The following is a 10,000-nucleotide window of genomic DNA, read 5'->3' as shown; positions in this document are numbered from 1 at the left end:
TAATGATAATAATGATAATAATAATAATAATAATAATAATAATAATAATAATAATAATAATAATAATAATAATAGTAATAATGATAATAATAATAATAATAATAATAATAATAATAATAATAATAATTAACAAAGAATAAAAAATAATCGAACAATAACCTAAACAACAAAAATAATTTTAAAAAAAACTTAAAACTTAAAAAAACGGAACCATATTCTACAAAAAAAAAACAGTTATCAAAACACCTATACGCTTTCAATACAAGAAAAAAGAAAGAAAAAAAAGAAAAAGAAGAAGAGACAAAAAAAGAGGACTTGGGTACAAAACAACCGTACATTAAGTTAATTGCCTCATAAATGAAACATTGTTGGTCGTTTGTCAATTTGCCGTACGAGTCTTGATAGCTTTATAAGGCAGAGAGAAAATGGGGAGGGGGGGGTGGGAGGTTACGGTATTCACTGATGGGGGTTAATATAAAGTTGAATAACTTGATGGTAATGAGGGTGATGGGTCTTTGTGTATTAGCGGAGTTTGATGAGAGAGAGGGTATGATAGCAACGATAATAACAACGATGAAGATAACAATTAGAACAATGATAGAATAAGTAATATGTACTCACAAGGATAATATACTAAAAAAAATAGGTTATCAAAACATATATTCACAATACTAGGCAATAAACAAACAAAATAGACAAGGGTATGAAACAGCCGAAGGACATAGCGTAATGATAAAGTTTAAAATAGATAGTGGCGTATAGAGCTCATGATATATAGTGGTATGGTGTATAATACGCATGATGATAAAGGTGATAGTGGCATATTGATAACATGTTGCAATAATGATAATGACTGGTAGTGACGTGATAGTGAAACATGATGATAGTGATAGAAATATTGACGATGAAATGGACAAATCATGAAGCAAATAAAGTCTGTGTAAACGGTGATAGTGACAGTGAAAATTATAACTCTGAAACGCACAAGTAATGAAGTTCAGAAAATTAGCCTAAATGATGACGGTGATAATGAAAACGGCAATAATTACATGCGTAGAGTTAACGAATAATGGAAATAATTACGATAGCTAAGCATAGTGAAAGTTGAGAAGTAAAGGGATGAAAATAGTAATAAAAATAATAAGAATAAGAAAAATGATAATAATGACACGCATCGGGTTACAATGACATATATGATGGTGATGAGAATGACGATAATGACGATAGTTGTGATAGTGATGGTGATAAAGACGATGGTGACTGTGGTGACAGCAATAATGTTAAGCATAGCAAATTTGTATTGAATATCGTTATCAAAACCGAATATGATACAGATAATAAATATATTAGTTACCGTTATAATAACTGATAAGATAGTAATGATTATTTTAGGATAATTGTTAATAATCAATACAGTTATAACAGTCATTATAGTAAAAATGAGGAATTGGGATAAATATGTAATAAAAACAAATATTATGATGAAAGTAATTAAGATAAGGCTGATAATGATAAAGATTCTGATACTGATATTGACAATGAGATTTTACTTCATAATAGGAATAACAACACCAAAATTAGCAACAGTTTTAATGTTAACAATATCATCAAACCATAATTCAAATCATCACAATGTCATTAATAATGCTCCCTGTAATGATATCATTGATAATAATTATGGTAACTGCTGCATCAGTGATATAAAAAAAAATATAATATACAATAAAACTGATAATAGTGTCAATATTATAATAACAACTAAGAATAATGACAATCATGACAGAATAATTGTTATTACTTTTGACATAATTCCAGCATTATCATTTATTTTCATTATCATTATCACAATTGTTCATATCATTCCTATAGCCGATGGTATTATCAATATAATAATCATTGTTATCAATATTACATTCCTTACCACGCAACCGGTACTACTGTGTATTAACTTGAAAAAAAAAAAAAAAAACAAAAAAAAACGGAGGGTAATCTTGCGGTAACAGTATCATGTTACCTTCGCTCGACCAACCAATACCCCGTCGGATTTACACACAGCCTTCCTTCCCTCTACTTTGTTTGTGCTATTGGGGGACCTTGCGTTGACTCAGGGAACTGCTATTGGTGTTGACTCAGGGCACCGTCTCCCTCTCTTTCGTGGGACTGTTAGGAGAGAAGGGGGCGTGGGCAAGGTGGTGTGGACAGAGTTCATCGAGACAAATGTTTAAAAAAAAAAAAAGTATGAATGGAGATGGAATAATTAAGCAGCATAAGATTTGGGGGACCGTTTCAATAAGATCAGAGATATCACTTACATTTGTGGAGTTATTCATTCTTGTCCATACATAGGCCTATATTTTTTTTCTTTTGTTTTTTTTTATGCAAGGTGATGTAGGTAAGTAGGTAAAGGAGGAGGGGAAGGTACTTGTAAGAAGCCACTGGTAGGAAAAGGAAAGGGGGTGCGAGTAGGAGAGAAGAGGGCGTATATAAGGGTTACAAGTAGGGGGAAGGGGGGTTGTAAATGGGAAAGGGAACGGGACATGTACGGAGGCGTGGGTGGGAAGAGATGGGCACGTAAGAGAGTGTGCATGGAGAGTTGGGAAAGGGGCTTTGCACAGGCGGCATACACAGGAACATAGATGGATTGGTGGGGTTTGGGGGGGTTGGATAGTAATTGATATTGATATGGGCCAACGCTATTTCGAGTGAAATCCGGGTAAAATTAAAGGATTTTCGCCTAATCACGCACTTCAATGCAGTAGTTTCTCCTCGTCTCTCCGCCACTTCGTCAACCGTGGGAACTTGAGGATTACCTCGGCTATAAGCTCTTGAAGAGGCTATTTATCCCAGAGAATCTCTAGGTGTCTATGAGGCTTATTCTCTTTATCTTGGTTCAGCTGGGGTAGGCCAACGACTATTTTTTATTTTTGTTACTAAATTTGTTATGTTTCGTGATTTTTTATGGTACATCCAACTGTTTTGTGTCGACAGTTCACTGTTTTCATTTAATGATTAAAATAACGATATGGAATATCGGCAACCAGCGAGATTTTTACATTTTCCTTGTCTAAGCAAAATGTTTCCATACCTACAAAAAGTATAAAAAGTGTAATGTTTTAGAAAGTAGCATTTCAGTACAACGTACAATATTTCAGCGTTTGTTTTTTTCCTAAGAACGATCCATAACTGACAGGGAAACCGAATCTTTAATAAGATAAAATAAAAGGTACGTAACAAAAGAAGAAAAAAAAAAAGTTTTCTCTCACACGCCACCTAACGCGATCTCTCTACACAAAACATATCCACAATTTCTTTAAACATCGGAAGACACGCCGAGAAAAAAAAAAAAAAAAAGTAAAAGAAGAACGTGTCTCATGAACAAGGCTCCTGCAGAACAGTTTTGTTCAACGGCGTTCAAGCGAAGAAGAAATACACGGGGAGTTCGCTCGGACATGCGCGTTCAAGACGACGCACTCAAACCCGTCTTAAACCACAGCGCTGTATTCAAACACGGGTTTCTTTAACTGTCTCTTGATAACAGTTCTCATACCTCTTACTTCGAGATGGTCATCGGTTTTATTTCGACTTTTAATCTACTATCAAGAACGAGTATAAGAAGAACCGCAGAAGAACAGGGTCGGCGTTGTTAAGAATGCCAATGTTTACAATACAAAACAAGCTAATAATACCTTTGGCGGATTAGATGTTTGGATCCTTTATTCGATATCCTTAATGGTTTCTCTTTTTTTTTTTTTATGTACCGTGTATTTCGCAAGCCTCAGCGATTTTAGCTGTGCCATTCGTTGGAATTTATTTTATACATTTTATAGCATGTGTGCTGTCGGTTAACTTTTCTCTTAAAACTACAGGGTGCTTGCCCCTCCCCCCCCCCCCCCCCCCAACACTTTTGTCCTGAACGTACTCAAAGTATGATTTTAGCTGGAAAGGGAGAACAGAAAAGAAAAAATATATATATATAAAGAAAGAAAGAAACAGGGAAGAAGAACTTAAAGGAAACCAATAACGACTATGAGTCAGAAAATACAACAAGTAGATAGAAAGGAAAAAAAAATAGTCACTGAAGGGAAAGCGAAAGCAAGTGTAAGTGGCTTAACGATAGACTTTAGGTTAACAACTTAACTACGATCGATAGCATATACATTTCATTCACCTTGAGAGGAGTAAAAGACAAGCCCTTGACATGTTTTTGCTTTTTTCTTTCTTTCTAGGAGGAAAAAGACGCATACAGATGAATATTTTACTATGAATAGTCACAGCGCGTACCGTGGTGTACATTTTTATGATATACAGGGATATTGTGATGAAAACAGCATATCAAAAATAGAGAAACAAAAAATGAAAGGAAAGAATAAAAGGAAAAGAAAGATAAAAGGAAAGAAAAAAAGGTGAAAAAATATATAACTAAACATCTTTAAGTTTTTCCAATGGATTTTGTGTGTATATATATATATGTATATATATATATGTGTGTGTGTGTGTGTGTGTAACTGTTTTTCTTGGTGCTATTTTTCTAGAAATTTTAGCAATCAACATACGAATCCGAGGTGTTTAGTAATAATCTTATATTATACGCAATATCTTGTTTGATAAGGAAAAAGGGGAATTATAGATGAATATAAGAGGCTGATTTTCGAATTTTCAAAAAGACGAAAGTTATAAAAAAAAAAAAAAAAAAAAAAAAAAAAAAAAAAACAATTGAATGAATTAATAAATATCATAAGACCAAAAAAAAATATATATATATATTTTTTAATATCTACCAAATTTCTCAAGTAAAAACTAAATAAACAAATAAGTAAATCTAGATTATAAAACAAAACTTAAAAAGAAAACAAAAATACTACCATCATCGTACTCTTAACCCAGTCGCGTTCCCGTGCATCCGTGTCTTGTAAATCTCCAAATATCTCGGCTTCCAGATAAGACCTTGCTGGCAACTACAAACGGGTTATATATTTACGTGTTTCTTTTATGTGACTTTTTTTGTTTTTGGTTTTTTTTTTTTTTTTTTTTTGTTTTTTTTCTGTGTTTTTTTGTGTTGTTGTTGCTTAGAAGATGCTTGTGTTTTTGTATGCTGGATTTGTTTTCTCTTTTTGCTGTGTTTTCCTTACTTTTGTTTTGCTTTTTGATGGTGATAATGATGATGATGATGATAACATTGGTAATAATGCTGATAGGAAAAAGAATAATGATGATAATAAGAAATAAGAGACGATCGATGATGATAATAATATTGATAAGGATATTAATGATAGTGATAATAATGATGATAACAACAACAATAAATCTGTAAGGAGGACAACAGCTAAAATAATTTTAAAAAAATATATATTTATAAACTCTACCCCCCATTACATTTCCCGCCTTCACCGTCCCCTCAAAAATAACTCGACAGAATGCAAGTTTACTCAACAAAAGACCTCTAACAATATCAGCGAAGGCGTTGTGAAAGTAGCATAGCACAAAAAGCACAGAACCGCACAGGACGATGGGATAGCATAGGAAAGAGGCATCCCAAAGGTTTTTATTTACATGTCATGGTCGACGCACAGAGGCAAGGTCCGGAGGCTCTGCATGTGCGCGTGTGTTGCTTGTTGGGGGAATACTGTATGTGTTTTAATGTAGGCTTGTGTGCACTTATTCATATAAACACATACAAAAATTAAACACACACACACACACACACACACACACACACACACACACACACACACACACACACACACACACATATACATATATATAATATATATACAATATACATATAATATATATAATATATAATATATATAATATATAATATATATAATATATAATATATATGCATATATATATAATATATATAATATGATATATATAATGCATATGAGAGACAGAACGATTTCTGTGTTCATTTTATTTGTGTATATGCATGCCTATATATACAGAAAATGTAAGTATATAGGTTACAGAATATAGACCTTTTTTATAGACATGCATTTATGTAAGCGAGAGGATTTGCTACCAGAGAGCGTGATGGGAGATAAAGCTATTTTCTTTTTCTCTTGGAGTCAATTACATTAATTATTCTGACAGTTCAACTTTTCTCTTGTTCAGTTTTAATTGCATAGATAGATAGATATAGATATGGAGATATAGATAGATACATGTATACACACACACACACACACACACACACACACACACATATATATGATTATATGTGTGTGTGTGTGTGTGTGTGTGTGTGTGTGTGTGTGCATAAATAAATAAATATATATAAATATATATATCATATATATAGATATATATACATGTGTATATATATAGATAGATAGATAGATAGATAGATATATATATATACATATGTATGTATGTATGTGTGTGTGTGTGTGTGTGTGTGTGTGTGTGTGTGTGTGTGTGTGTGTGTGTGTGTGTGTGTGTGTGTGTGAAATGAAGTTGATTGTTAGGTTGTTTTATTGTTTTCTACTTAGACGTTTATGTTCTTCAGCTGAATGTCTAGTGCTTCACAATTTTGTACTCCCATGGTGCATGCTTAAGCGTAAGTTAAATGTTTTATGTTTTCTGCTCCACACCCACATGTTTTAAATTAACTTGACTGTCTAATGTGTTGCAGTTTTATGCACGTTTTAAATTAAGTAGAAATTTTATCGTGTGGCTCTTAACACTGCACAATAAAGTTTTTTTTATACAAATCCTGTACCTCCAAACTGTATCTACGTCTGCCTGTCAATGTTAGGGAATGAGTGCGGGCGTTCTCCCATTCGGTAAAATAGAGGTACCATATTGTTCTAAAAAAAATCTGAAATCAAGCACAATACACATTCACGTCCAATGAATGAAATTAACGTACAAATCGTCCTCTTCCAAACTTTTAACCCTAACATCGCGGCGTCCAAATCGATCATTAACCCCCCTACTTCCCCTGAAATAAAAGCAATAATAATAAAAAAAGGAGAGATTGTTGATACATAAATATATATGAAACATCAGCCACTTCATGTCATGCTGAGAACTACCATTAGCTCCATGAATAAATTTTGGCCGACGTAATTGTTCCATAACAGCCATGGGATTCTGTAAGAGGGCCGAATGGAGTACAAAAGATGCTCCCCGCTTTCCATTAACACATTATGCCTTTCCTTTCATATGTCGTGACTGGTGTCTGCTGGATACCTGTTGCTTGGGAAAGTCATTTTTCATTACCTTGCTGACTTGGGTATTCTGCTGGTCGAATGAGACGCTGGTTGGTTACTTGGTTACTGGCTGAGTGGTTCTGCTGGCCGAATACTTTGCTAAAGGGTTGCTTAACTGCCTAATCCTCGGTTGACTGGTAACGATAGTAATAGTTTTATCTTATCGGCTACATACTTTTCTTGGTAATTTCAGATGACTGATTAAGTGCTAAATGATTGTTTTACTGACCACTCAGGCTGGCTTGGCGGTTACTTAGTGGTGACGACTGGATATTCTGGTAGCTGTTTTACTTAGTTGACTGGATTGCCTTGCTAGCTCGCTACCTTACGTTACGTGCGTATGACACTAGCTTGTAAACAGGATTGGGTACTAAAGACTGCGCTTGATGACTGGTTACTTGCTGAAATAATCTTCCTGTCGTTCACCGACTAGGCGATTACCTGTTAGCTTCTTATTGTTTATATATATTCACAAACTTCCTTTGCGAGTGACTGATTAGCCCGTTTTTTTTTTTTTTTATTATTATTATTTCTTAACTGCTCGTTTACTTCACAACATTAACGGATAACTTGACGCTGCATCCATCACAGAGAAAAAGAGCTTTCTCGTCACTAATTTAAACGCTAATCTACCAAACCAAACCCAGCCACTCCTAGCTAGACGTCGCCCAAAACTTTCTAGGAAACCCAAGAAAGAAAAAAAAAATATATGTTGCTTAGCACCCTTTCTCAACTTAAAAGAACCCTTTCCTCTTGCCTCTTCCCACTCCTTGCCTCGCGGCTTCTTGACCATCCCAACCGGCCTACCTGGTTCTCAGAAAAAGGATCCTGGAGATGTCCTGTCGACTGTTCTTTGGTTGCCACCCTCGCCAAGACCTCATACCTGTTGCCTGGTTGATGCTGCTTGGTTACATCACTCTCTACCTGTTCCCAGATGCGTCACGGCGGCGGAGGGTCAGAGAAAAGGGTTACTGAAGGGGAAAAAAAGTCTTTTCCCCCTTTTTTTTACACCTCTATTCATTAAACTTGCTTACTTTTTTTTAAATCTTCTTTCCTAATTTATGACCGTAGTGTAATTATGCATTATGGAAGAAGAAAGGGGTGCTTAATAGAAAAGAAAAGAAAAACTTGGTTAGACCCTGGGATTTTAACACCGATTATTTAGCTGAGGCTTGTCAGTTATATCGTTTTTCTTTTCTCCATAATAACACAAGTTTATGCTGAATATAGCAGCTCAGATTATGAAAAATAGGATGCATAAGTATGAAAAAAATTAATAGGTTTATACATAAATTTACTTAGGGCAGTTTATCTCCTTTCAAAGATATGGGTATGAGGCGCGCGCGCGCGCGCGCGCGCGTGTGTGTGTGTGTGTGTGTGTGTGTGTGTGTGTGTGTGTGTGTGTGTGTGTGCGTGTGTAAATAGAAAGCCCTAATAGTATACATGTTATACAAACTGACAAAGGAAAAGAAATATAACGATAGCTATGTACGAGAAATAGGTGTTATAAATAACAAGCAACAGATTAAGTTTCACAATAAGCAAGATATCACAATAAATAACGTGTTATAATGAATAGTCTTGCCATGATGAAGAGCCCCACTATATCAACGGCCTCGTACAATAGTGTAATCAGTTGTACACTTAAAAAAATGTGTACAGATTTAGTGAATGTGTTACCATGGTGAAAATACCTCAACATAAAGGTTCTTTTCAGTAATGAAGATACGATGTCAGTGAAAGCTGAGATGATGTCATTACAATGCAATTAGCTATTTTAGCCGGTGTATTTCTAGCGCCATTGACTGACACAGCTAAGAATTGTCTCCCTTAAAAAAAAAATATATATATATACATATATATATATTTATATGTTCTGAAAATGGCGTTTGTTAAATAAAGATATTAACAGTGATGCTGAATGATAAAGTTTGTGATTCAAAAAGTCAAATAAAGTAGAAACAAGTATTTAAAAAAAATACGTACCCTAAAAACAGACACTAACGTAACATTAACCTCCCGTGAAGGCAAAACAAATGAACATCAAAATACCATTATCGACAGGATGATTCCTTCTACCTCGCCGCACACACCTCGCGCATCGAATGAGAAATCTTGTAATCAAACCCAATTTCCTATTAATCATCACCAATCAGCATGCAACGAGAGACAATTCCTTAAACAACACGATGCGAGATTGCAGCCGCTCTGACTATAAACAAGCGATAGACAGCGAAATTACACCGTAGTTACAAACGCTGAAATAACACAATCAATCCGTTTGGAACTGCCTGTTAGCCATAAGGACGCGATTAGCGTGAAAAATATAACGTTTTAAGTCTGGGGAATGAAAGAGAGAGGAACAGAGATTATTTTGTACATGAATCGCGGCCGCAAAAGGGTTTCTGGTTAGGAAGACTTGTGAATAGTAATACTAATAGTAAGAAGATTACTATGATCGTTATTATTAGTAGTAGTAGTACCAGCAGTAGTAGTTGTAGTAGTAGTAATAATAACAGTAGTAGTAATAGTAGTAGTATTAACTATAGTAGTAGTAGTAACTATAATAGTAGTAGTAACAGTAGTACTAATTGTAATGGTAGTAGTAATAATAACAGTAGTAGTATTAGTAACTATAGTAGTAGTAGTAACTATATTAGTAGTAGTAGTAACAGTAGTACTAATTGTAATGGTAGTAGTAGCAGTACATGCAAATCATTAGAATACTGGTTCTGGTTAAAAAGACTTTGGAATGAATTGTCTGAGAGAAAGAAAATATATACTAT

Source organism: Penaeus chinensis, chromosome 8 (assembly GCF_019202785.1).
Source record: "Penaeus chinensis breed Huanghai No. 1 chromosome 8, ASM1920278v2, whole genome shotgun sequence".
Classification (NCBI taxonomy): domain Eukaryota; kingdom Metazoa; phylum Arthropoda; class Malacostraca; order Decapoda; family Penaeidae; genus Penaeus; species Penaeus chinensis.
Note: the sequence above shows the minus strand (reverse complement) of the source record.